Consider the following 25953-nt stretch of genomic DNA (forward strand, 5'->3'; position numbering starts at 1 on the left):
TTAATTTTCTTTTGGAAATGTTTTGTAGTTTTCTGTGTAAAACATTTCACCTCACTGGTTTTGTTTATTCCTAAGTATTTTATTCTTTTTCATGCTATTGTAAATGGAATTATTTTCTTAATTTCCTTTTGGGATTATTCATGCTTAGTATATAGAAATGTAAATGATTTTTGTGTGTCGATTTTATATCCTGCAACTTTGTTGAATTCATTTATTAGCTTGAGAAGTGTTTTGGGTTGTTTTGTTTGTTTGTTTTTTGAGTTTTGTGGTATGAATTCACTTGAAATTTTTACATAAAGGTTCATATCATCTGTGAATAAAAATAGTTTAATTTTTTCCTTTCTAATTTAGATGGCTTTTATTTCTTTTTCTTGCTTAATTTTTCTATGACCTCTAGTACAATGTGAATAACAGTGATAAAAGTAGGTGTCCTTGGAGTATCTAGGTGGCTCAGTTGGTTAAGCTTCCAACTCTTGATTTCACCTCAAGTTGTGATCTCATGATTCATGGGATGGAGCCCTACATCAGGCTCTGTGGTGACAGTGCTGAGCCTGCTTGAGATGCTCTCTCTTTCTCTCTCTGACTCTCCTCTGCTCTCTCTTACTTACTGTCTCTCAAAATAAATAAACAGATTTTTTAAATGTAGGTATCCTTGTCTTATTTCTGATTTTGGTGTGAAAGCTTTCAATCTTTTACCATTGAGCATTATCTTAGTTGTTGGTTATTCATAAATGCCCTTAATTAATTATGTTGAGGAAATTTCCTCTATTCCCAGTTTCCTGAGTTTTTTAAATAAAAGGGTTTTTATCAAATGCTTTTTCTCTGTCAGTTTCAATGATCAATTTTTCTTCATTCTGTTAATTATGTAATATATGGATTTTATGTTGAATCACCTTTGAATTCCTGGGGAAAATCCCACTTGGTCATGTTGTATAATCATTTTACTATGATGTTGGATTCTGCTTATAGCATATTTTGAGGACTTTTGAATCTCATAAAGGATATTGATCTATAATTTTCTTGTGTTTTCTTTGGCTTTGGTATGAGGGTAATACTGTCTTGTAGCATTAGTTATAAACTATTCCCTCCTCTTTTAGTTTTGTTTATTTGTTGGTTTTTGGAAAATTTTAAGAAAGATTGGTGGATTGATGTTCATTCTTTTTTAAATGGTTGATAGAATTTACCAGTAAAGCCATTTTGTCTGGAACATTTTTTCATTGAAAGATTTTTGATTGGTAATCCAATCTCTATTTTGTAGCTATTTGCTTAGTAGTTACTGTGAGGATTACAACCAACATCCTAATTTATAACAATTTACTTATAGTTGATATCAATTTAACTTCAGCAGCATACAAACACTCTGCTTCTAAGTAATTCCATCCCCTATGCTGGTTTTAGGTTGTTACTGTCACAAATTACATTTTTATACATTGTGTATAAGGCAGGGACAGAATGTGACAAAGACAAGTAAAAATGCCACAAATATAAAAATGCCACAAAGCTTTCTTACTGTTCTAAATTATCTTTTTCTTGATTAAGCATTTGCTGGGTTTCTGTGAACCTTTGACAATGTTCCAGAATTATGACAAAATTAAATCAGACGAATTTTGTTTGATTTCTTGATGTTTCTGTAAAGAGACAGGCCCCTTGTGCTGTCTCATCTGCCATTTCCCTGACACTCCCCTCTAATAGTTCTTTGACTTGGACCCCTTCTAATTCTACATCTACATTTGCACCCGATGCAAACAGGGATTTTTACTTCTTCCTTTCCAGTCTGGATGACACTTATTTTTTTTCCTTGTCAAGTACTGCTGACTAAGCCCCCAACACAAAGTTGACTAGAACTAGTGAGAACAGATATCCTTATTTTGGTCCTGACCTTAAAGGAAAGCTTTTGGTCTCACTATTAGTTATGCGGCTTGCTATGGCTTGCTTCATAAATATCCTTTGTCAGGTTGAGGAAGTTCCCTTTTATTTATTCCTAGTTTGTTGAGTTGCTTTTTTATTTTAAATGAAAAAAGGGTGTTGCATTTTGTCAAATGCCTTTTTTACCTATACTGAGTTGGTAATATGGATTCCTCCCTTTTTTTCCTATTAAAATGGTGTATTTCGTTAACTCACATTCAAATATTAAACCAAGTTTGCATTCCTGTGATAAATCCCACTTGGTTATGGCATACTAATCTATTTATATATTGCTGGATTTGGTTAGATAGCATTTCGTTGATAATTTTACATCTGTATTAATAAAGAAAATTCTGTAGTTTCATTTTCTTGAGGTATCTTTGTCTGATTTTAATATCAGGGTAACACTAGCCTTCTAGAATTGGTTGGGAAGTAATTCCTTCTCTTTATTTTTTTTGGAAAGACTTGTGAAGTATAGATGTTAAAATCTTTTTAAAAAATTTTTTAATGTTTTTATTTATTTTTGAGAGAGAGAGAGAGAGAGACAGCATGAGCAGGGGAGGGTCAGAGAGATAGGGAGACATAGAATCTGAAGACAGGCTCAAGGTTCTAAGCTAGCTGTCAGCACAGAGCCTGACAAACCCACAAACAGTGAGATCATGACCTGAGCTGAAACCGGATGCTCAACCGACTGAGCCACCCAGGTGCCCCTAGGTGTTAAAATCTTTAAATATTTGATGTAATTAATTAGTAAAGCCAACTAGACCTGGGATTTTCTTTGTGGGTCATTTTAAACAATCTATTGCTAATTCAGTCTTTACTTATTAAATATCTGTTTAGATTTTCTATTTCTTCTTGCGTCATGAAGGTTTGTGTTTTTCTAGGAAGTTGTCAATTTCATTAAAGCTATTCAATTTGTTGGCAAATAGTTTTTGTAATGATTTTTTATAATCCTTTTTGTTTCGGTAAAGTCATCTCTTTCTTATACCTGGTTTTTTAATTTTAGTGTTCTGGGCTTGTTGTTGTTGCTGTTGTTGCTTGGTATATCTCAAACTTTTTTTTTTTGGTGTATCTCAAGCTACCATAGCAAAAAAAAAACCAGACCATATGGCTTAAACAGCAGAAATTTATTTACTAACAGTTCCAGAGGCCTAGGAACTCCAAGAGCAAGGTGCTGGCTGATTCGTTTTAGGTGAGAGCTCTCTTCCTGGCTTGTAGATGGTCACCTTCTTGCTGTGTGCTCACATGGGTTTTCCTCACTGTGTGCATGGAGAGAGAGAAAGAGAGAGAGAGAGAGAGAGACAGTGAGAGAGAGAGAATGAGCTTTCTGATGTCTCTTCTTAATGGGACATGAATCCTATTGGATCAAGGTCCCACCATTATGACCTCATTTAACCTTAATTATTTCTTAAAAACCCAATTTCCAAATATAGTCACACTAGTGATTAGTGCTTCAAAATATGAATTTTAAGAAGACACAAATATTCAGTCCAAAACATTCCACCTCAGCCCTCCAAAATTCATGTCCTTCTCACACGAAAAATACATCCATCCCACTCCAACAACCCTTGAATCTTAATTCATTCCAGCATCAACTCTAAAGTCTCATCTAAATATCATCTAAATCAGATATGGGTGAAACTCTGGGTATGGTCTATCCTGAGGCAGAATTCTTCTCCAGCTGTGAAACTATGAAACCAGACAAGTTGTGTGCTTCCAAAATGTAATGGTGGATGGGCACACTGTAGATATTCCCTTTCCAAAAAGGGAGAAATTGGAAGGAGGAACAGGGTAAATTCTGTCATCCCTTTGATGACAAGCAAGCAAGTCCAAAACCTAGCTAGGCAAATTTCATTAGATTTTAAGGCATGAAAATAATCCTCTTTGGTTCAATGGTCTGCACTCCAGGCTCCCAGGGGTGGCAGCATCACCGACAAGATTCAGAGTAGCCCTGACCTTTCAGGTCTTCAGAGTGGCCACACCCCTTTGGGCTCTGGGAGCATCCTACCCACACGGCTTTCTGTGAGGATCCTGCTCTGAGGCCCTCAGCAAGGGTATACTTTCTTCCTCAAACCAGAGAGGTTTATGTACCCCTCAAAATCAAGGAGGAACCAGTCTTGCCTTCTGGCTTCATGGTGGAAAGGTCAGTTTTGATGACTTCTGAATCATTGTAAGAATGGGGCCTGAGCTCACAGGATTTGCATCCTTAAATAAGAGACACCAGAGAACTTCCTTTCTCTCTCCGTGTGCAAGAACAAAAAAACAAAAGCCATTTAAAGACAAAGCAAGAAGATAAACTATCTATAGGACAGAAAGAGAGGTCTCATCAGAAGCCTAATTGGCTAGACTCTTGATCTTGGACTTTTAGCCTTTCCAGCTATGAGAAATACATGTCCATTGTTTAAGCCACTCACTTCACCTCTCCAAAATTTTGTCAGTCTTGGTTATCTATTAAAAGAATCTACTTCTGTTTATGTTACTTTTTCTGGATTGTTCTGACTCATTTGCCTTTAAATTCATTTATTTCACAAACAGTTTTCAGGTGCTAGCTGCTATGCTAAGATTCTAGGAATATAGATGAAGAAGTCATTTTTCTTGCTCTCATGGAGTTACAGTATCTTCTACATTAGTCTCAAACTTTAGTGTAATTATATCCCTTCCTGTAAAGCTATTAGAAAATGAAGATCACTAAATCACATATGAATAAATTATGTTTTATTACCTGTAGGTTATTACCTAACTCAGGCACTAATCCAACCTAATGATCATTAGGTGTTTATGATACAAACATTTATGAACCATATATAACTCTAGTGGGTGAATCAGACGTGAGAAGACAGACTTAGGAAACAGTGAGGAAGGGCTCCAAGAGAATATGCAAGGACAGTTGGGAGTTACAGAAAACAGGAGAACAATAAAGTTTACAGGTAAAATCAAGGGTGAACAAGGAAAACCATCAGAAGGAAATGACAACTGAGCTAAATTTTAAAAGCATAAATGAGTCTTAACCAGTTAAGAAGATTGGAAAAGGGAAGTTTATCCCAGCTGGGGAGAAAGCCAGAATAAGCAAAGACAAGAAGAGAGAAATTGCCTCAGGCATGCAGAGAACCATGGGCAGTCTGATGTTGGTGGAGAGTAAAGTGCCATCTCTGTTTGTATGTCTTGCTTAGTTATGTCTTTTTTTCCCTCAGACATCACTTTTAAAAATCCTGATCTGGGTTTCATTGGGTTATCATTCTTTGAAGAAAAACTATATGGATTTAGGTTTTACGTTCTTTTTGATTAGGTGACAATACCATCATCGAGGCATGGCCATTCTGGTAGAGTGTACTTACCAAGGGACCCAACTGTTCATTAGATCAGTAGACTCAGCACATCAGTGAATTGGTTTTCAAGGTATATGAGCAGCTAGGTGGTGGTGATTATATTAAACTTGACATCTATGCCATTCAGTTAATTAATGGCAAAAGCAAACACAGGTGCTTTGAGATAAGGGACAATATATTTTCCTTCCTCTTAACCAGAAGAATATTATATGTATGTGTGGATGATAAATGAGAAGTAGTAGAATTGACAACCACTGTATAAAACCAAAACTAAAAATAAAATAGAGAGTGCAGAATTCTTGATATGTGCATTGGAAACTGAAAATAATTTCTGGTATTGTAAAATATTTCTCCATAAACACCTGTATTCTATACATTTATATTTATAGTAGAAACATTTTCTAAACCAGATCAACGTGCTTTGTCACTCATTTTCTTGATGTTCATTTAAAATTACCCTGCTACTCCAGTCATGGAGCTTTCCTCTCTGAAATTTTTGTTAGGCCTGTAGAATTAATGTGGAAGAAAGCCAGAATTATTAATTCAATGAAATTTCTACCGTACCCAGCTGTCCAAGGAGATTTAAAATTCTTTTTTTCATTGGATATGAAGGTTGTTCTTAAGAGGAAAAGATGGGCCAGGGGGAAAGTTATTAGGAAAAAAAATGGTGTTGCAAATCCAGGTTAAGCCCAGAGCAAGATGTTCTTATCCCCTTGAGCTGTGGCATGATCTGTCAATTAAACAAGATTTTATTCCTGGAATCTCAGTGGTAGAAAAAGTCCCTAGATGCCTCATCAACCAGATCACTTCTTTCTTCTTTTGTCTATTGCTTTAATCCCAAAATAATGTGATGTTTTGTATAGCATGAAACTATTGGTACTTAGGGTAGCATTTAACCAGAGTAACTACTTATAAAAATTATTCTTGGGGCACCTGGGTGGCTCAGTTGGTTAAGTATCTGAATTTGGCTACGGTCTCACATTTCATAGGTTTGAGCCCTGCATCGGGCTCTGTGCTGACAGCTTGGAGCCCAGAGTCTGCTTTAAAATCTGTGTCTTCCTCTCTCTCTGCCCCTCCCCTGCTTGCCCTCAGTCTCTGTCTCTGTTTCAAAATAAATAAATAAACTTATTAAACATTCTGAAAAATAATTATTCTCTTCTGTATGTTCTGCTCAAGTAGTTCCTGACCACAGAGCCTTTCCAAAAGTTCTTCCCAAATGCAGATGGATACTCAGTGGCCGAGGGTGGCCGAGAACTTTATGTTTCATCAAAGTATGGTAAAATTGATCACAATGGGGAGGTCCTGGATTTGCCATAGCTCAGTCTCTCACTGACAATGGGAATAAACTAGGTCAAAAGCTCACACGAGATACTGCATTCTGCTTCAGAACGAGAAGCCATGTCTTAACGGACAAGCCCCAGGATCAGGCACCAGAATTTTCAGCTCTCACTGGGAGAAGGCTGATCAGCAAGAGAAAAAGTGGGTGATACTTTTGCAGATTTCCTGACTTTTTCTTATATTCCTTTTCTTTGAATTGGGGGATGGGTGTTGCGTGAATATAAAAATGTATTCTTTTAGGTAACTTATTTCTCTAGGAATCAGATCATTTTTCTGTGATTGAAAAATTTCCATTTCCATATTCTGCCTCTTCCAACTCGCTCTCAGTATGCTTCCACAAACCTCTATTTTTCTTATCTGAGGGCATCATTCTTTCTCTGGTTCTACCACTTATTTGCCCTCCTCAGACAATTCTCTCATCCTCTTTCCTTTCCCTCCCTGCTCACTTACCCAAGGCTGGTTACTGCAGCTCTGTGTCTTGCCTTGGGGAAGTATCGGCTGTTAGGAACTCATACTACACAGACAGGTACCCCGTTCAATCCTACTTCTGCCACCAAAACATTCTCTGTGCTTTTTCTTTAATTTATGAAACAAATATGAAAAACCTCCTAGAACTTTTGTACCAACTCCTAGAGTTTTGGAGAAGACAGACCTGTAAGTTGCCCAGGACCTATAAAACATCCAGCATTGCCCAGAATTTAGTTGAGCTGGTCGTCATTATCACTTCCCTCAGCCACAGCCACATTCAGTATAAGAGACAGATGCAATCCTGAACAGTAACGCAGAATCATTTAAGTTTGGTGCCTCAGTGTTCTCATTTAAAAAACTAAATCTGAGAATTACTATCTACATCAGGAGTTATTTTCAGTGCTTGAGCTATAACAACTGACATTTCTCTCACTTTTAAAGGTAGATGAATTCTTTAAAAAACTTGCCATATTCTTTAGGAAACAGTCCAGTGCTCCATTATTTAAAATTGAACTCCACTGGCCTAAGTGAGACCATACACCCTCTAAAGGTAAGTGTCTGCCTCCCTGACTCTTGAGAGGGTATTTGGAAAATGACCTTGGGCTTTTTAGACACACCCAAGTCCCAGAAGGACACTTTTTTTTTAAATGTTTTTTATTTATTTTTGGGAGACAGAGAGAGACAGTGCGAGCAGGGGAGGGTTAGAGAGAGAGGGAGACACAGAATCCGAAGCAGGCTCCAGGCTCTGAGCTAGCTGTCAGCACAGAGCCCGATGCGGGGCTCAAACCCATGAACCGTGAGATCATGACCCGAGCCAAAGCCGGTTAACCGAATGAGCCACCCAGGCGCCCCAGAAAGACACTTCTTGAGTGACGTAGTTACCTTTCCCTGAGGGTCACAGATACTTCTAAATTCAAAAAGAAATTTCTCTCTTAAACATAATATGTTGCCTTTGAGGAAGATCGTTTGCACATCTGAGCACAGTTCCTTTCCTGATATGTTAAACTGATTAGAATTAGGTGACATTAAAGGCAGCTAAGGAATGCACAGTGAATGACAGACAAACCAACTCATGCCAACTTAGCAGAGGAAACCGTGTGGGACACAAATGTTGTCTTCTCCTCCTTTCCCTATCTTGACAGACACCTTTTCCCCCTCCTCAGAAGGACCTCAGTTTATTCCAGGAGTTCCAGTACCCAGCTGACCGTAGACAGATAATAAATGCAAGTCTACCCCAAATCTTAGAAGGTCAATTCTAAGAACAGTTACAAAACCCAGAGGGCACTCTCAGGATAAGGAGTCAGGATAGAAAAGTTCTGACATGCCCATGGCTTTCTTCTTTCCTTCCTTCCTTCCTTGCTCTCTCTCTCTCTCATTCTTTCAGTGTTTACGTGTGTGTACGTGGTTAGGTTTGAATTTGCTTGAGCTCTTTGGCCAATCTGAAATGAACGCCAGTGTAAGGTGTAAGGTCGTTGACCTTTGGCATCTTGCCTTTAGAGGCATTAGGATCTCCAGTGACTACAGTACCTATGGATGCATTTTCAAATCCCTGTTCCATTGGACATGGTGGCCTGGCAGGCAGTTGCTGGATGAAAAGCATGACTGGAATCTGAATACAGGTTTCAGTTCAAAGTCTGCTGTGCTTCAGCAGTAGGGAGCCCAGAAAAACCTGACTTTCCAAGTCCTTAAACTTTAAGATTTTTTTTACTGTTTATTTACTTTAGTGGGGGAGGGGCAGCAAGAGAGCAGGAGACAGAGGATCTGAAGTAGGCTCTGTGCTGACAGCAAAGAACCCAATGCAGGGCTTGCCCTCATGAAAGGTGAGATCATAACCTGAGCTGAAGTCGGAGGCTTAACTGACTGAGCCCCCCAGGCGCCCCACTCCATAAGCTTTAAATGCCTCTGGATGGGTTTACACTGCGGTCTCCTTCTGCTGAACTGGAATCTCCTCGCACTTCAGTGGGCCCTTCCGCGTAAGCAGGGTGCCTCTGGAAGGTAGAGCTGCCTTCCCCAGTGGGGGGCAGGGACTTGTCCCAGGTGCCCTCCCTGAAACTCAGGACTGGCAGGATGAGGAGCAGGGGACAAGGCCCTGCCCAACGGCACACTCTTCCTTCTCAGTCATTACAGATACTTTGAAAGAACCATTTCTCCTAAAGAAATCCTGACTCATGCCGGCATTGTCCTCAGATTTCTATTTGACCGAAATACAACTAATTATATTGAGTTCTTCCCCTGTGCCAGGTGTCCATTGAGCACTTAGTATGTCTTAAGCATTGAATCTGTAAAACGATGACATAATTTAAGCATTCTTAATATTCCCTTTTTGTAACAAGGGAACTCAGCTACAGTTAAGTTAAATAACTTCCTCTAAGTGGTAAAGAATGGATAGAAGGTGAAAAAGCCCAAGTTTGAACCTCAATACTAACCCTAACCCTAACCCAAATCCAGTGTCTCCAGAAACCTCACTCTTAACCACGATGCTATAATGAATTATTACATGCTCATTAGCATTATCTCGGGTCGAGTGAAAGTTTCAATACAAAATCAAATGTGCAGGATTACTAGATATTGAAAAATAAGATAATATCATTAAATACATTAATCCAGTGAATGACCAAATATGGTTTTGAGCTAGTGAGATAAAGACAGTATCCAAAAGGTATAATTGTCATTTATGCCTAAATTCCACATCATTTTCAAGGAGAAAAATGCTCTAATAGGGTTAGAAGAAAAAAACATTTGTGAGGGTAAAAAAGATGGGATTTTAATTTTGAAAGCTGCATTGACCATCTTAAAAAAGTATTCTTTTTCCTTGTGAGGCTTCATCTTGCCTCAAAGATGCTAGCAAACAGCCACTATATTTTACCCCTGAAATAAAGCGCTGTCAAAATATTACAGTAGTTATATAACAACCCAATGACCGAGAACACAAATATTAGGTCTGTTGCACCCCAAAGACTAGTAAGGTGCAAAGGAAAATGGAAAACACCAACATTCAAAATGATTTTCCATGAACTGAAAGCTCATTTAGAAAATGATATATTCTTTCCCCTTGTGAGCCGAACACCAGCTGTAGGTCAATGGATATGAAATTTAACATTCAGTTTTATATTCAAACACAGTAACAATGGAAATTACATCCAGTATCCACAAGATAAATAAGGCAAAGATATAGTAGCACTGTGCATTTCTAAAATTACGACCATTCTGGGGATTTTGCCCCAACAATGCGTAGAGCAAGACCCTAGGTGTCACATACATGCTTAATATCTACTTGTTGACTGAATGAAGAAAGAAGTCATCACAACTGATCTGTATGTTTGAGCAGGTTCAGGGATAGGCTTCAAGATATTGGTGATCCATTCCATGTGATTTTAGAGAAGCTGCATCTTTGAAAAGCATATGGAGAAGGTAATGTACTTTTTATGTATCTGCGTCTCTTTCCTCAGCTGACAGAGACATAAGTTGCTTCAACTCATAAAGAATCTAAACATGTTAAAAATCACTCCTTGATTAAAAAAAAAAAAACTCCTCTCCAAAATAAGATTTCTTCAGGAATAGTGATTGGACTCTAAATATACATTGATGTAAATTGGCCAGATTACTTAAGATGACAAAATTTCTAATGGAAAGGGGAAAAGGGAATGTAATACAGCAGGCTTTAGCTTTCTCTAGTGTTTCTTCATTTGTAATAGTAAAGGGTCACTGTGGCACGTGTCTCCCTAAAGGTAATTGCAGTGCTAACTCCATTCAACCAGCATTACTCCCCATTCTTTCTTCCACATGGATGGAATAATAAACTTTGCTGTGTGTCTAACGTTGAGCTGATTGCTTCATAGAAATATGTGATGGGAATATAACATCATAGCACTCTCTTGCCTAAATCCTTTCTTTGGATTCCTTTGTCCTTAGAATAAAACCTTAGATTCGTGGTAGTGACTTCTGAGACCCTCCAGGTGCACCCTTTTGATTAATTGTGCTACATTATCTTCTATCAATTTCCCCCTCCATCACTAAGCTTCTCTCAATACTGGTTTGCTCATATTTGGTTCTTTTTCTTTTCACCGGTCACAATTTATAATCATGTATCTATTTGCATGTACTTTTTTTCAGTGTCTTTTCTACCAGTTCATGGGGAGATGAGCTTTTAGACTGTGCTCTATTTTCTTAAAAAAATTTTTTAATGTTTATTTATTTTTGAGAAAGAGACACACACAGAGTGTGAGCAAGGAAGGGGCAGAGAGAGAGGGAGACATAGAATCTGAAGCAGGCTCCAGGCCCTAAGCAGACAGCACAGAGCCCAATGTGGTGCTCGAACTCATGAGCTATGAGATCATGACTTGAGCCAAAGTTGGATGCTTCACCAACTGAGCCACCCAGGGGCCCTTAGCGTGTGCTTTTTAAAGGAAAGTGGAATGACCCCTGACTTTAAGAGCACTTGCAATGCAGTGGGGACACAAAACTATAAAAAAAAAAAAGAGCCAGAGAATTATATAAAGGGAGGTATATCAATTGTACAACAGTCTCTGACTGCAGTTAGGGAAAATGAGTGATACAAATTAGAGTTTTTGAAACAGGTTTTGAATGGACAGAAGCCTGAATGGATGTGATCTAACTGGCGGGGAGAGGTGGTTTAGTGGGGAGAATGCTCAGGCAGGGATGAGAATTACTGCAAGATTGCTTCACAGGTGTCAGGGGGAGGAAGAACCGACTAAAGCAGAGAAATCATTTTTGACTTGATTGACCTTTTGGCTCCTAGAGCACTTATGGTAGATGTTGCTCCTGAGTCCTCACCTTTGCCCAGAATACCGACCACAGTATAGGTCTGATGGAGTTTAAGCTGTACCCAATTCCCAGAACTCCGTTAACTCCCCCTCTGAGGATCTGGATAGATTTGGCAGAAGAGTTTGCAAAGGAGTTCAACACATTGCTCATATTCACCTTACCTCTTCCTCTTCTCTTCTCACACCCACCCCCCTCAAAACAGAAACTCCATTATCTTAAATTCATAAGGCAATCAATGAGGTACAGTTGGCTTCATTAATGATGCACCAATTCACACATCACAGAAGAAAACAATAGGAGTTGAAGATGCTGATTGTTGAGACATCCCCCAAAGTTTGTTTTCATTCTTTATCAAGTCCACAGGCTTCATTCTTCTTCTCCTACATGACTTTCCTCTGGCTGAAGTTAATATGACTAATTCCTGCACTCAACCTTTTGCATACATAGGACAATTTAATGTCTATGTGCACACTTTGAGAAACAGCTACAGTGGTAATTAGCAATTTAGGTCTTTGGATTAAATATTAACTGATTTCTTCATTTATCTATTCAAAAATAAACATTTTCATGCAATTGCAAATGGGATCAGTTTCTTGATTTCTCTTTAAACCTAATCAAGGATATACAAGACCTATATGATGAAAACTATAGAAAATTTATGAAAGAAATGAAAAAGACACCAAGAAATGGAAAAACATTCGATGCTCATGGATTGGAAGAATAAAAATTATGAAAATGTCATTACTACCCAAAGAAATCTACACATTCAATGCAATCCCCGTCAAAATTACACCAGCATTCTTATCAAAGTTAGAACAAGCTATCCTAAAATTTGTATGGAACCACAGAAGACCCAGAATAGCCAAAGTAATATTGAAGAAGAAAACCAAAATGGGAGGCATCACAATCCCAGACTTTAGCCTCTACTACAAAGCTGTCATCATCAAGACAGTATGGTATTGGCACAAAAACAGACACATAGACCGATGGAATAGAATAGAGAACCCAGTACTGGGCCCACAAATATATGGCCAATTAATTTTTGACAAAGTAGAAAAGAGTATCCAATGGAAAAAAGACTGTCTCTTTAGCAGGTGGTGCTGGGATAACTGGACAGCAACATGCAGAAGAATGAAACTAGACCACTTTCTTACATCATACACAAAAATTAACTCAAAATGGCTGAAGGACTTGAATGTGAGACAGGAAACCATCAAAACCCTCGAGGAGAAAGTAGGAAAAAACCTCCTTGAACTCAACTGCAGCAATTTCCTACTCGACACATCCCCAAAGGCAAGGGAAAGGAAAGCAAAACTGAACTCTTGGGACCTCATGAAGATAAAAAGCTTCAAGAAAACTATTAGGCAACTGACAGAATGGGAAAAGATAGTTGCAAATGACAGGTCACATAAAAGGCTAGTATCCAAAATCTACAAGGAACTCACCAAACTCCACACCCAAAAAGCAAATAACCCAGTAAAGAAATGGGCAGAAGACATAAATAAACACTTCTCCAAAGAGGACATCCAGATGGCCTACAGGCACATGAAACAATGTTCAACATCACTCATCATCAGGGAAATACAAATCAAAACCACACTAAGATACGACCTCATGCCAGTCAGAATGGCTAAAAGGAACAAATCAAGACACTATAGATGCTGGTGAGGATGTGGAGAGACGGGTACCCTCTTACACTATTGGTGGGAATGTAAACTGGTGCAGCCGCTCTGGAAAACAGTGTGGAGGTTTCTCAAAAAACTATCAATAGAACTGCACTATGACCCAGCAATAGCACTACTAAGGATTTATCCAAGGGATACAGAAGTGCTTATACATAGAGGCACATGTACCCCAATGTTCATAGCAGCACTGTCAACAGTAGCCAAATCATGGAAAGAGCCCAAATGTCCATTACCTGATGAATGGATCAAGAAGATGTGGTATATATATACAATGAAGTATTACATGCCAATGAGAAAGAATGAAATCTGGCCATTTGTAGCAAAGTGGGTGGACCTCGAGGGTGTCATGCTAAGTGAAATCAGTCAGGTGGAAAAGGACAGATACCATATGTTTGCACTTATAGGTCTAACAGGAGAACAGGAGAAACTTAATGGAGGACCATGGGAAGGGGAAGGGGGAAAAAAAACAAGTTGGGGAGAGAGAAGGACGCAAAACCTGAAAGAATATTGAATACTGAAAATGAACCAGGGTTGAAGGGGGAGGGGGAAGGGAGGTGGTGGTAATGGAGGAGGGCACTTGTGGGGAAGAGCACTCGGTGTAATATGGAAACCAATTTGACAATAAACTATTAAAAAAATAAACACTCTTTGATGTTCCTTGATGCTGAACTCTACTATATGATTGACACCTTAGTGGAAATCAATTTTTCAGAATTGTTTTAGGATAGAAAGAACTTTGGAGCAGCCGAGCACTTGGTTCATGTGGGGAAAATGGAGGAGACCCTACTGAGTCTAGAAAGGAAGATAGACATAGGGTCCTCATGTGAACACTGTGCCCACTTAGCTCGCCACGGAGGCAGCCATTTTAAATAGAATGTTGTGTAAAAAGAGCTCCTGGAAGGCAGTGTTTGGAGCAATAGATGTGAGTAAGGCTAGCGCCCAATGGCTTGCTCTTCCAGACTTTGTATGGCTACAGACAGGGGTGCCGCTTCGAGACGTGGCAGCACTGAGAGCAAGCAGCACCTTCTAAGATCTTTTCACACATGCCTTGTTGATAAGCATGGCTCCCAGCCCTATTCTCTACCTCTGAAACCATTAATTTCCAAGGCTTTGGAGCTAGACTCCCCAGGGCACACAGCCTGAGTAAACTCTTCTCTACTAGTCGGCATGGTGTCCACCAATGTTAGAGCTGGAAAAACGCGGATTCAGCCTTAGCCCAGCTCCGTTTTATTGTCAGGATGCTAGCTTCCAAGGGACAATTGTCCAGATTCTGTCAGCATCCACCAAAGGCACCACACTGGCTTACAGAGGTCCTTCTTGTGTGGCATGCTCCCGGGGAGCCCAGAGATGAAGGATGAGCAGACAGAGCCCTCTTCCACAGCCAGAAGCACTCATTCCCCTGATTAAGAGCACAGGGCTCTCATGCAAACCACGTCAAGGGGAAGGAATCTCCCTAGAGAAAGAGAGAACTTGTTTGACCTGTTGTTCAAAGTGGCTGGTTTTAAAATAAGTCAACCTGCTTTACATGAACAAACAGTTTATGACTCCAGAGTCAAACTGGTACTTTTATGATTTCGTACACTATATCTTTTTCTAAAAGCTTTACATTTTGTGAGTTCTCTCAAAGTTCAAGTTGTTGCTCATTATTCTGGAAAAGGGGACAAATTCTTATATGGTATTCAAAGGCCTTTTAATAATGTAAGCATTACAAAGGATTGTCATCTTGGCTCTCCTAAACTGAAGTGCCATATAATACATTGAAAGTTGAACTGTGGCCACGAAACAATATAGTGTTTCCTTTTTCTTTTGGTTATGCCTTCAGGTAAACAAATACCCCCTCATTTTCTCCTTAATATGTGTTTTCTCCCCTCAGCCTAAAATGCTTTGAGTCATCACAAGGTGTTTCTCTTGAGTTATTTCCATGTATGTCATACCTACTCGAGAATTACTAAAATAGTCATTCTAGAACATAGTTGTTTATCACCCCCACATCCAAAATAGCTGATGATCTTAAAAAAACAAACTCTAGTATAACATCAATAGAAAATGCAACAAATAACCTCACATATAAATAAAAACCATCGATCGCTCTTTCTTATGTCTTAACAAAAATGATGAAAAGGTATTCCCCCCTCCCCTCAAAGAAATAATGGCCCAGAAACATTTATTTTTCTTTGCTCTTCAAATTTGTCTTTTAGGAGTTGAGAGCAGATGAAATCTTTTATCACTATATTTAGACGTCAGCCAGGCAGGTGGGTGCTATGGCAACCACTGCATGAAGAAGTGTTAGCAAGGGAGGTGCAGGCATGCTCCGAGGAGGTGCTTACTTAGTGCCACTCGACTGAGATGAAAGGTACTGTCTGTCCAAGACTATGTGCCCCGCTGCTCTTGGACCCCTGCCACAGGGGAGGTTGGGCTGTCTGAGCATGGCTGTCTCTCTGTACTGCCCAAGTGCAGGAAATGACTGAAGGATGGATGCAAATGAGCCACTGAATCTAGGCTCCTCTCATCACCAATGACTCTGCCTTGTCTTTTAAACTCCTGCTCACCTTGAGTCCCAAGATTATTCTAGATGCTCAGTTTATACCCAGATACCAACAAAATAAGCTCATTCCCATGCATTTTTAGTCCATGGCTTTCCTGCACACCTGTCCCAGAGTCAGAACGCATGCAAGCCATAGGTGCTTATCCAGAGCTCGTCTTTTGCCAAATACTGTTTTAGGCATGAGATACAAAGAAGTGATGGAATAGGCAGGGTCATCTTCTTGGCGCTCATGTTCACTGGGAGAGAGATGGATGATGAAATGCAATAAGTAAACATAACACGTGTAGAGTAGACACACACTTAAAATGTCATAAGTGTAAGTGATGTGAGAACTACGAAGTGAAACAGTTCTCATACAATGGGGCTGGGCTGGTGGGTGGAGAAGCTGGAGAAAGATGTTCTGAAAGACTGACACTTAAGTTGAAACCATGGGGTGCCTGGGGGGCTCAGTCAGTTAAGCGTCCGACTTCAGCTCAGGTCATGATCTCACGGTTCATGGGTTCGAGCCCAGCAATGGGCTTTGTGCTGATGGCTAGCTCAGAGCCTGGAGCCTGTCTTCAGATTCTGTGTCTCCCTCTCTCTCTGACCCTCCCCTGCTCGCTCTCTCTCTCTCTCTCTCTCTCTCTCTCTCTCTCTCAAAAATAAACAAAAACATTTAAAAAAGTTAAAAAAAAAAAAGAAACCTGAATAATGGGAAGAATAGCCACCCAAGACCCAGAGAATGGGCTTCCAGGGTGGGCAGTGGGGCAAAGGCTCTTGGGAAAGAACAGAACTGCCATGTTCCAGAAGCAAACAGAAGTCTAGTGTGACGGGAAGGCCACAAGGGCCAGGCAAGTACCAAACTGCACTTGTCCAATCTACCACCCAATGCTCTTCAGTACCACTCCCATCTGCAAGCACCCCTCAGAGAGGCATGGGTGTCTCCAGGAAAGGGTGTCCCCTGAGATCTAAAAGGAAGAGATGTGTCTATCTCAGCCACTATGACTCCATAGTGACGTTAGCACAGCCCTTTGTTCATGCTTTCCTTGTGTGGCGGTCTTCTTTCACTAGGACTTAGTTGGAGCATCTGGTGACCACACGTGGAGACACACTGACGAATAGGCCCCAGGCGTGGCTGAAAGATGTCCTTCCCTCTCAGTGATCCTTAAATCCTAGCACCTCCATTTCCTCTTCCTCTGAGGTGCACTCTTTCTTTTCCAAGGAGGTGCTCTAGTCTCTCATGTGGTAGTACTCCTATCAGTTTTCTAAGGGTACAGCAAGGTTTACATTTGAGTAGTTAGGGTTCGGCTTGGGTTCAAGTTGGTTATTTATTTAGGAGTGCTTACTTACCTGTGACTCTGTCTTGAGCACCTCTTCCTAGCACTATTGAGAAATGTACATCGTATAGGTGAGCTACGTGGACTGAACCACAAAGTTCCATGATGCTTCTTGGAAAAGATGTAGAGTCAGTGGTTTTCCTTGTCTGGATGTGAGGGTTTATCTCTTCTTGTTTCATTGCAACAGGATTTACCGTGATCTGGGCAGCTCTACATTACCATTGTCTCCAGGTGAACAGGCTTAAGAAAAACAAAGGAGTCTTAGAAAAGACAAAGGACTATGGGAGATAGAATCTTAGACTAGTCATGCTGCTATATTCTCCATGCCCTAGTGAGGGATATGAATTAGAAACCAAAGAATTTATTTTCTTTAAAAGAAGAGAAGGCATTTAGGACATATAAGGAACTATGGTTGTACAATATGTTTTTCAGGTTAAAATATAATTTGTTCTGTTTCTGAACTTGCTACTCAGGAGGAAATGAATCTTCCTCTTTGAGATACTGACCCTTCAACTAGTGAGAACATTTATTATTTTTCACATTTAACAGGAACTGTGGAGAGAGTCAGGACATTTGAGCGACCTACTCAAGAAATATTATGAGAAACCTACCAAGCAGAAAACACATTATGAAGACTTTATAGTGGCTGAGCCAAAGCAAGAACAAAGCACCGTTGCTTGCTTATTCACTTAATACACGTTCATTGATTACTTCTGATGACTGGTGTTCAGTTCATAGCTGTGTTAATCACACTTGCTCCCAGGGGTTCTTGTGAGAAATAAAGGAGATAAAGTTACTTAACAATACTTGTTAACTGGTAGAGAATTAGTAAATAATTATTTTCTGGTCCCTTTTCCAACCTTTTCAAGATAACATGCTTGATATTTATGGCTCTTAAAAACAAACAAACCAGAGACAAAACCAAAAGCGAGCAAACAAACAAACAAACAAACCCACTTCCAACACCTATCTCGTCTTTTTTTCTATGAGTTTTACATCTGGAACTCTTATTCCAACAATGGTATGCCAGTCTGATGGGGCCGCTGTAACAAATGATTGCAACACTGTGAGGCTTAAATCACGGAAATGGGTTGTCTCACACTTGGACAGTTAGATGTCCTAGAGCAATTGGTCAGCAGGGTTGGTCTATTCTAAGGGCTTTGGGGGAGGGTCTGTTCCAGGCCTCTCTCCTTGGTGTGTGGAAAGCTATTTTCATGTTCACATGGCATCCTGCCTCTATATGTCCAAACTGCCCCTCTTACAAGGACACCAGTTATACTGGACTAGAGCCCACACCACTGATCTCATCCTAACTTGAGTAATTATATCTACAACAATGCTATTTCCAAATAAGTTCACATTCTGAGGTCCTGGCGTTAGGACTTAAATATATGAAGTGAGAGGAGCAAGGAGGAGGGACAATTCAACTCATAACAAGTGGTATTGTTTTACTTTGAGTATCTTAACCCACCCTCCTCTGTTCTCTTTTCTGCTCTTTCTACACTCCTAAAATCTCTCTACTGAAATCTCTTGCATCTTTCAAGTCTAATTCAATGCTCACCTCTTTCATGTAGCACTGATTTCTCTGGCTAGAGTGGAATTAATTGTTTGGAATCCTAGATGTAGTTATTTTTCTTTCTTTTTAAAATAGTTTTGGGGTGTATGGGTGGCTCAGTTGGTTAGGTGTCCGACTTTGATTCAAGTTATGATCTCACAGCTTGTGAGTTTGAGTCCCTCTTAGGGTCTGTGCTGGAGCCTGGAGCCTGCTTCTGATTCTGTCTCTCTCTCTCTCTCTGCCTCTCCCCCTCTCATGTGCGCACGTGGTCTCTCTCTCTCTCAAAAATAAACATTAAAAAATCCATTAAGATAGTTTTATTTATTCTAGTACTTGTTTTCTATATCATTAACATATAGTACTATTCAATTAATAAATACTCTGAATGAATGAAGGTATTTGTGAAGATTTCTTCTTCCTCAAAAGGCTATAAACTCTCAAAATTAGGGATCATGCTTATACTTATTTTTATACTAAATTTTTTTATTAATTTTATTTATTTAGAAAGATTGAGTACAAGCAGAGGAGGGACAGAGAGAGAGAGGGAGAGGGAGAATCCTAAGCAGGCTTTGTGCTGTCAATGTGGAGCCTGAATTGGGGCTCACAAACCTTGAGATTATGACCTAAGCTAAATCAAGAGACCGACTAAGTCACCCAGGTGCCCCTAAAATAAATGTTATTTTTAAATTTTTTAATGTTTATTTATTTTTGAGAGAGAGAGAGAGTGAGAGGCAGAGAGACAGAGAGACAGAGCCCAAGCAGGGGAGGGGCAGAGAGAGAGGGAGACACAGAATCCAAAGCAGTGTTAATAGCTCAGAGCCCAAGGCAGGACTCAACACACCAACTAGGAGATCATGACCTGAGCCACAGTTGGAGGCTAAACAGACTGAGCCACCCAGGTGTCCCTATAATAAATATATATTTTTAACACAGATCCTTGTATATAGGGTGGATGAATGGAGAAAATGTGCAAGTGGGAAAAGAGACAGATGATTTGGGAAAAGAACCTCGAAGGATGACATTTCCCCGGTAGCCTTTTCACAGTACAGAGGCTAGTTCTTTGCGTTGTTAGCTTTGGAAACTGATTCCAACAGCAAATGGAGAGTAGGTTCGTCTTTAGGATAAACGCATGCATGAGGTCGATGGATAAAATCAGAACATCGATTTATTAATTCACAGTGAGAAATGAACTGTCATAAACACTGAAGGGCAATGTCTCTTGGTTAGTTCTATGTGGGAAGTCAGATATAATCAGGAGTTTGCTGGATGAGCATGGAGTCAGATCAAGGGAAAATCAATAAGTGATTTGAATATTTAATGGCATCCGACTAAGATAGCCTGATGCATTTATCTTCACAGTCGTGAGTACCATCCTCCAGTCTATTGGCTTCACACACAGGTGCTACCAATGTTTGAATCTTGAATGATTCTTTCTTTTTGTGTAAAGTGAGTATCCTGTGTTATAATCTTAATAATACCTTACTTTTAATATCCAAACCAAATACTTCATGGCTCCCATATGGTGTGACTATAGAATAAAGCAATTATTTCTAAAATATTTCTGAGAATTTTTGTCCTAGTTATCATTTACTGTCTGTCATTCCAAAGTCCTGCTCTTCAAACCCCCTCCCCAGTCACTTCTTGCCGACTTACTATGATCTCTATGTTGTTTTATCACTCAGTCATATTACTGAGTCCCAACGCGTTCCCCAAAAAAGTGGAACACTTAACTGTCCTGGTCAACTGGTTTTCTGGAAATATGTGTCATAAGGGAATTTCAAAACAGGAAAGGGGTGAAAAACCAGACTGACCAGCTAGCACTTCTCCCAAATATTACTGGCCATGGTCCATCACAGACCATCCTTTAGTGGTAATTTCTGCACTGCCATGTTGTTGCAAAAACTAGCCTACTAAGAGATCTTGGGGTGCCTGGGTGGCTCAGTTGGTTAAGTGCCTAACTTCTGCTAAGGTCATGATCTCACAGTTTGTGGGTCTGAACCCCCATTGGGCTCTCTGTTGTCAGATCCTATGTCTCCCTCTCTCTCTACTTCTCCCTCGTGTATGTGCATGGTCTCTCTCTTTCTCAAAAATAAATAAACATTAAAAAAATCTCTATCTCTATCTTCTCTCATTGCTCCTAAACTTCCAAACTACCTTCTTCAGTGTACATGTAAAAATAACAAAATCCCTTATTTGCAAAAAATACATGTACAATTATGTATCCTATTTTTGCACTTAGTTTTCCTTTAAAAATTATTCATATTGTTGCATAATCTGAAGGATTACTTGATTTTATTTTTTTAATGTTTGTCTTTGAGAGAGAGACAGATGACAGAGCGTGAGAGCCGGACAGAGAGGGCTCAGACCCACAAGCTGTGAGATCATGACCTGAGCCAAAGTCTAACTCACTTAGCCCCCCCCCCCCAGGTGTCCCTGTATGGTTATTTTAATGTTTAGTTAGTTGTTCGTTGGTTTTTGACCCAAATGTACATATATATTACTTTCGCAACTTTGTATACTTTCCTGCTGTTTAGATAAAAGAGAAGCACCATTTATTCTAATAATAAAAGATGGCATATAGAAGTTTTAATAAAATGACTGCTGAAGCATTCTTATTAAAACTAATAAAAATTGGGGCCCCTGGGTGGTTCAGTTAGTTAAGCATCTGACTATGGCACAGGTCATGATCTCATGGTCCATGGGTTCAACCTTGGCATTGGGCTCTATGCTGATAGCCCAGAGCACAGGGCCTGCTTCCAATTCTGTGTTTCCCTCTCTCTCTACTCCTCCCCTGCTCACACTCTGTCTCTCTGAAAAATCAATAAACATTAAAACATTTTTAAAAAAACTAATAAAAATTAAATTTTAAAAATCCCCTTTTTACATAATCATACTATCATTTTCAGAAAATGTTTATTAAATGTCTACTATGTGCCAAACACAGTGATAAGTCTTGGTATACAACAGAGAACAAAAAAGCATATAGCCCGTATTCTCAAATATGAATTAAATAAAGTAATTACACAAATGAGTATATGATTACAGAGTGAGGTTAGTACTCTGAAGAAAAGAAATATGGTCTCTAGGAGCATTAAACAATAGTCTGTACCCTAGGCTGGGCACCAGGGAGGGCGAAGGCACATCAACACCCATCAGGAGGCATGGTAGGTCAGAAGGCAGACAGAAAGGAGAGAACAGCAGCAGAACCTTCCAGGCGGAAGAGGTGTTCAGTCCCTTGGGATAACAGAAGATGTCCACTGAGGTTGGAGAGCAGAGGGTGCAGAGACCTAGAGGAACTAGAAATTTTGTAGCTGTGGAGAGGAGGGTGTGCCTATAAAGGGTGATGAGTAGCTCACAAGGCACTAGGAGGGAAATGAGCTTGAGGGCACAGTAAAGAATGGAGCCAGTCAGTAGGAGCCAGTTACTCAGGAAGTTTTCTATGAAGTAGAAAAGCAAAAGTTTGGGGTATAGACAGTGATGTGTTTGTGGTTCATGTATGTGATTTAGTGGGGGGACTTAAGTGCCAATGACGATGATGGGATGGATCTATATGGTGATTCCACAAGATAGAGGGGATTCTCGGTCATTTTAGTTGCCTTAGGATCAAAATACTGGCACAGGGGTTAGCTTTGGATAAGGGAGGGCACGGCTAGGAAAAACAGGAAGAAAGAAAATGGATGTTTCTAGACACAGGCAGGGTGGATAAATTTGGATGTTGACGGATATTCCAAATGGCACCTTCTACTTTTCCGTTAGAAAAAGGTTTAATCTTTGCCTGGTCAGGGAAAGGTTGGGTGGAATGTACATCATTGCAGATGGATATGATGAAAAGAGGGAAAAGGCAGTTTAGGGTCATGACAAAGCTGTCTCTGAAATGGGGGGGACATGAAATCCAAGTTGGGTAAGAAGGAAACAAAGAAGGATTTGGGACATGATGATTGGGACATGGAGGAGGCATCCTTGGAGGTCTCTTCCCGTTAGGAAGAATGTAAACTACTTGGGGTGGATCAAGGTCAGGTGGTGACAAGTCCTGGGTGTGACTTTGAGAGAGCAAGGCTGAGGCAGAGAGAAGAAAGTTTTACAGGGCAAAGACAGAGAACTGAGAGACTGAGGTATCGGATGGGCCATCTTAGTGGGGGCTGAAGAGCAGCTCTGTTTCTCATTTCAATCTATATTTCAAGACTAAATTCTGGAGCAGTAACATACAGACCCTAAAAGGGGCATGAGAATGCTTTCCTGATCAAGAAATGACCTTTTCCTGAAGACGCATTTTGTTTGCATCCTGAGAGGCTTTTTTCTTGATGCCAAATACACGGTTGTCTTTTCCAATCCTCCCTAACCCCAATCCTCCAATTCTCAGACAATAATTGTTATGGACTGAATGTGTTCCCCCAAATCCATATGCCGAAGCCCAACCCCCAGTGGGTGGGGACTCTCCCTTTCTCTCTTTTTCTCTCTCTCTCTTTCTCCACACATGTGTGGGAAAAGGCTCTGTGAGGACATAGGAAGATGATGGCTGTTATAAGGCAGAAAGAGAGGTCTCATCAGGAACTGACCATGATGGCACTTTGATCTTGAACTCCCAGCCTCCAAAACTATAAAAACATAAATTTTTATGGTGTAAGCCACCCAGTCCATGTTGTTGTGGCAGCTTCAGCAGACTAATACACGAACTATCCTGGGTGAATGCAGACAGCCCAAGTTAACGAGCTCAGTTCCACAAGACCACCCTTACTTCAGATACAAGTTGCAAGTTCCAAGTCCCCAGGGTCTCTGCACTTCTGCCTAACCTGGCTGTAAATTCAGGTGTTCTCTTGACCCCTCTACAGCTTTGAGAATTTACTACAATAACACAGTATTCAGAAAAAAACACTTACTTACATTTACTGGGTTGTTATAATGGATACACACAGGAACAGTCAAATAGAAGACATCCATGGGTTGACAGATGGAAGTGAGGAAACGAGGCACAGAGCTTCCACGCCCTCCCTGGGTCTGCCATCCTCTCGCCTTGACCTGTTCACCAACCGAGAAGCTCTCTGAATCCCATTGTCTAAGGGGTTTCTATGACAGTTCTGTTAGAGAGGCATGATGATTAAATCATTGGCCATTGGTAATTGGACTCAACCCTTAGCTCCTCTCTGCTCCCCAGCAGTCGGGGGGTAGGAGTGAGAACTGAAAGTTCCAACCTTTTAACCATATCTTGGTGTTTCTGGCAACCAGCCCACCCAGAGGCTGTCTAAAAGCCCTCGAGAATCCCTCCATCAGCATAACTCAGAATTTTGTTGTGAGTAACAAAGGAAGCTCATGCCCACTCAAGAAACTGATAGGGTCTTAGTTAGCTCTGTATGAGGAACTGGGGACAAAGACTGAATGCATATTTGCCATTATACCGCACATCCTTTGAATGGTGAACCTGGTGGCAAACAGCTTCTGAAATAACGATCATTGGGAAGCCTGGGTGGTTCAGTCAGTGAAGCATTGGACTTTGGCTCTCATGGTTCATGAGTTTGAGCCCAGCATCAGGCTCTGTGCTGATTGGTCAGAGCCTGGAGCCTGCCTCTGGTTCTGTGTCTGTCTCTCTCTCTCAAAAATAACTAAACATTGAAATAATGATCATTGTTTCTTCCTGCTCATCTTCATTGGTGGTCCAAGTTTCCTTTTGTTGACCGATTCATACATTCAGGCAATTATGATCAATCCAGGGTAGTATTACAGCCATCATTTCTCCCCAAGATGACCTGTGGATCTCTTATTCAAATCGTTATAGTTTGATTTTATATTTTAACTCAGAAGATATTCATAATTGTTTTATTGCCAAGTTCTTCAGGTATTCTTCACAATAGCCTTTATGTCTTTAACAACTATATTAAGTGAATCATTTTCATAAGAGCCCAGAAATAAATAAATAAGAGCAAATGGCTACATTTTTTTGTTACTTTCCAAAACCTTACCCATTTGGGTATTTTGAATTAATATGTACAGATTATGTCTACTAATTTTTATTTTATGTTATTTAAATAATTGAATATGGTATCTCCATAAGCATATACTTATATACATTAGTTTCTATATTGATGGCTTAATTTTCTGTGCTTAAGGATAAGCTGACATTAGACCTGACTGTTATGAACCCCTTGGTTCACCTGGTAGCAGTGTCTGGGCCACCACAGACACCTCTTTGACATAACAGACACTATTCAAGGGCCCCCATTTAATTTTTTATTTAATTTTGAAATTCTTTAAGTAAAATGAAAAATCATCACAGTGAAAATGTTTCAAATTGATAAGGTATCTTTGGGTTTCCTGCCCGATGCCTTTAGAACATAATGTTCCTCAGCCATCATACCTGTATTTTTTAATTTGGTTTTATGGATAATGACACACATATGAAAAAAATCCTAAAGTGATTTTTTCAAGATGCTGTAATGTTTTGAATGGAGCTTAGCCCTGACCCCCTTTTCTTTGAAAGAGAGTGGTAAATTTATTAAGGGACATTAGGGTGGCTACACATTATATATTTCAGAGTGAAATTCATTATAAATGAGTACAAGAAGCATTTGCTTCTTTGGTTCTTGTTAACAATATTTTTTAAAAAGTCAAGAGATGAGGATGTGGAGAAAGAGGAATCCTCTTGCACTGCTGCTGGGAATGCAAGCTGGTGCAGCCACTCTGGAGAACACTACGGAAGTTCTTAAAAAAAAAAATTAACAATAGGACTACCTCACAACCCAGCAATTGCACTAGTAGGTGTTTATACAAAGAATACAGGTATGATCTTTCAAAGGGGCACATGCATTTCAATGTTTATAGTAGTTCTATAGTCAATAGCCAAAGTATGGAAATGACTCAAATGTCCATTGGCTGATGAAAGGATAAAGAAGATGTGGTATATATACACAATGGAGTATTACTCGGTAATCAGAATGAATGAAATCTTGCCATTTGCAACAATGTGAATGGAACTAGAGTGTATTATGCTAAGTGAAATCAGTCAGTCAGAGAAAGACAAATATCATATGACTTCCTT

General features: G+C 39.8%; 1 long non-coding RNA gene across 2 annotated transcripts; it reads right to left on the bottom strand.

The window, feature by feature from the left end:
* Window positions 1–3140: 3140 nt before the first annotated feature.
* On the bottom strand, window positions 3141–23931 carry LOC115278685. 2 transcript variants are annotated; one of them, XR_003903033.1, is made up of 4 exons: window positions 23805–23931; window positions 17980–18136; window positions 17382–17608; window positions 3141–3164 (listed from the first exon to the last, which is right to left on the bottom strand). It is a non-coding gene; the product is annotated as an uncharacterized LOC115278685 (long non-coding RNA). The 2 variants fall into 2 exon arrangements; XR_003903032.1 differs by lacking the exon at window positions 3141–3164 and adding an exon at window positions 16238–16288.
* Window positions 23932–25953: the final 2022 nt, after the last annotated feature.

Source organism: Suricata suricatta, chromosome 15, assembly GCF_006229205.1.
Source record: "Suricata suricatta isolate VVHF042 chromosome 15, meerkat_22Aug2017_6uvM2_HiC, whole genome shotgun sequence".
Classification (NCBI taxonomy): domain Eukaryota; kingdom Metazoa; phylum Chordata; class Mammalia; order Carnivora; family Herpestidae; genus Suricata; species Suricata suricatta.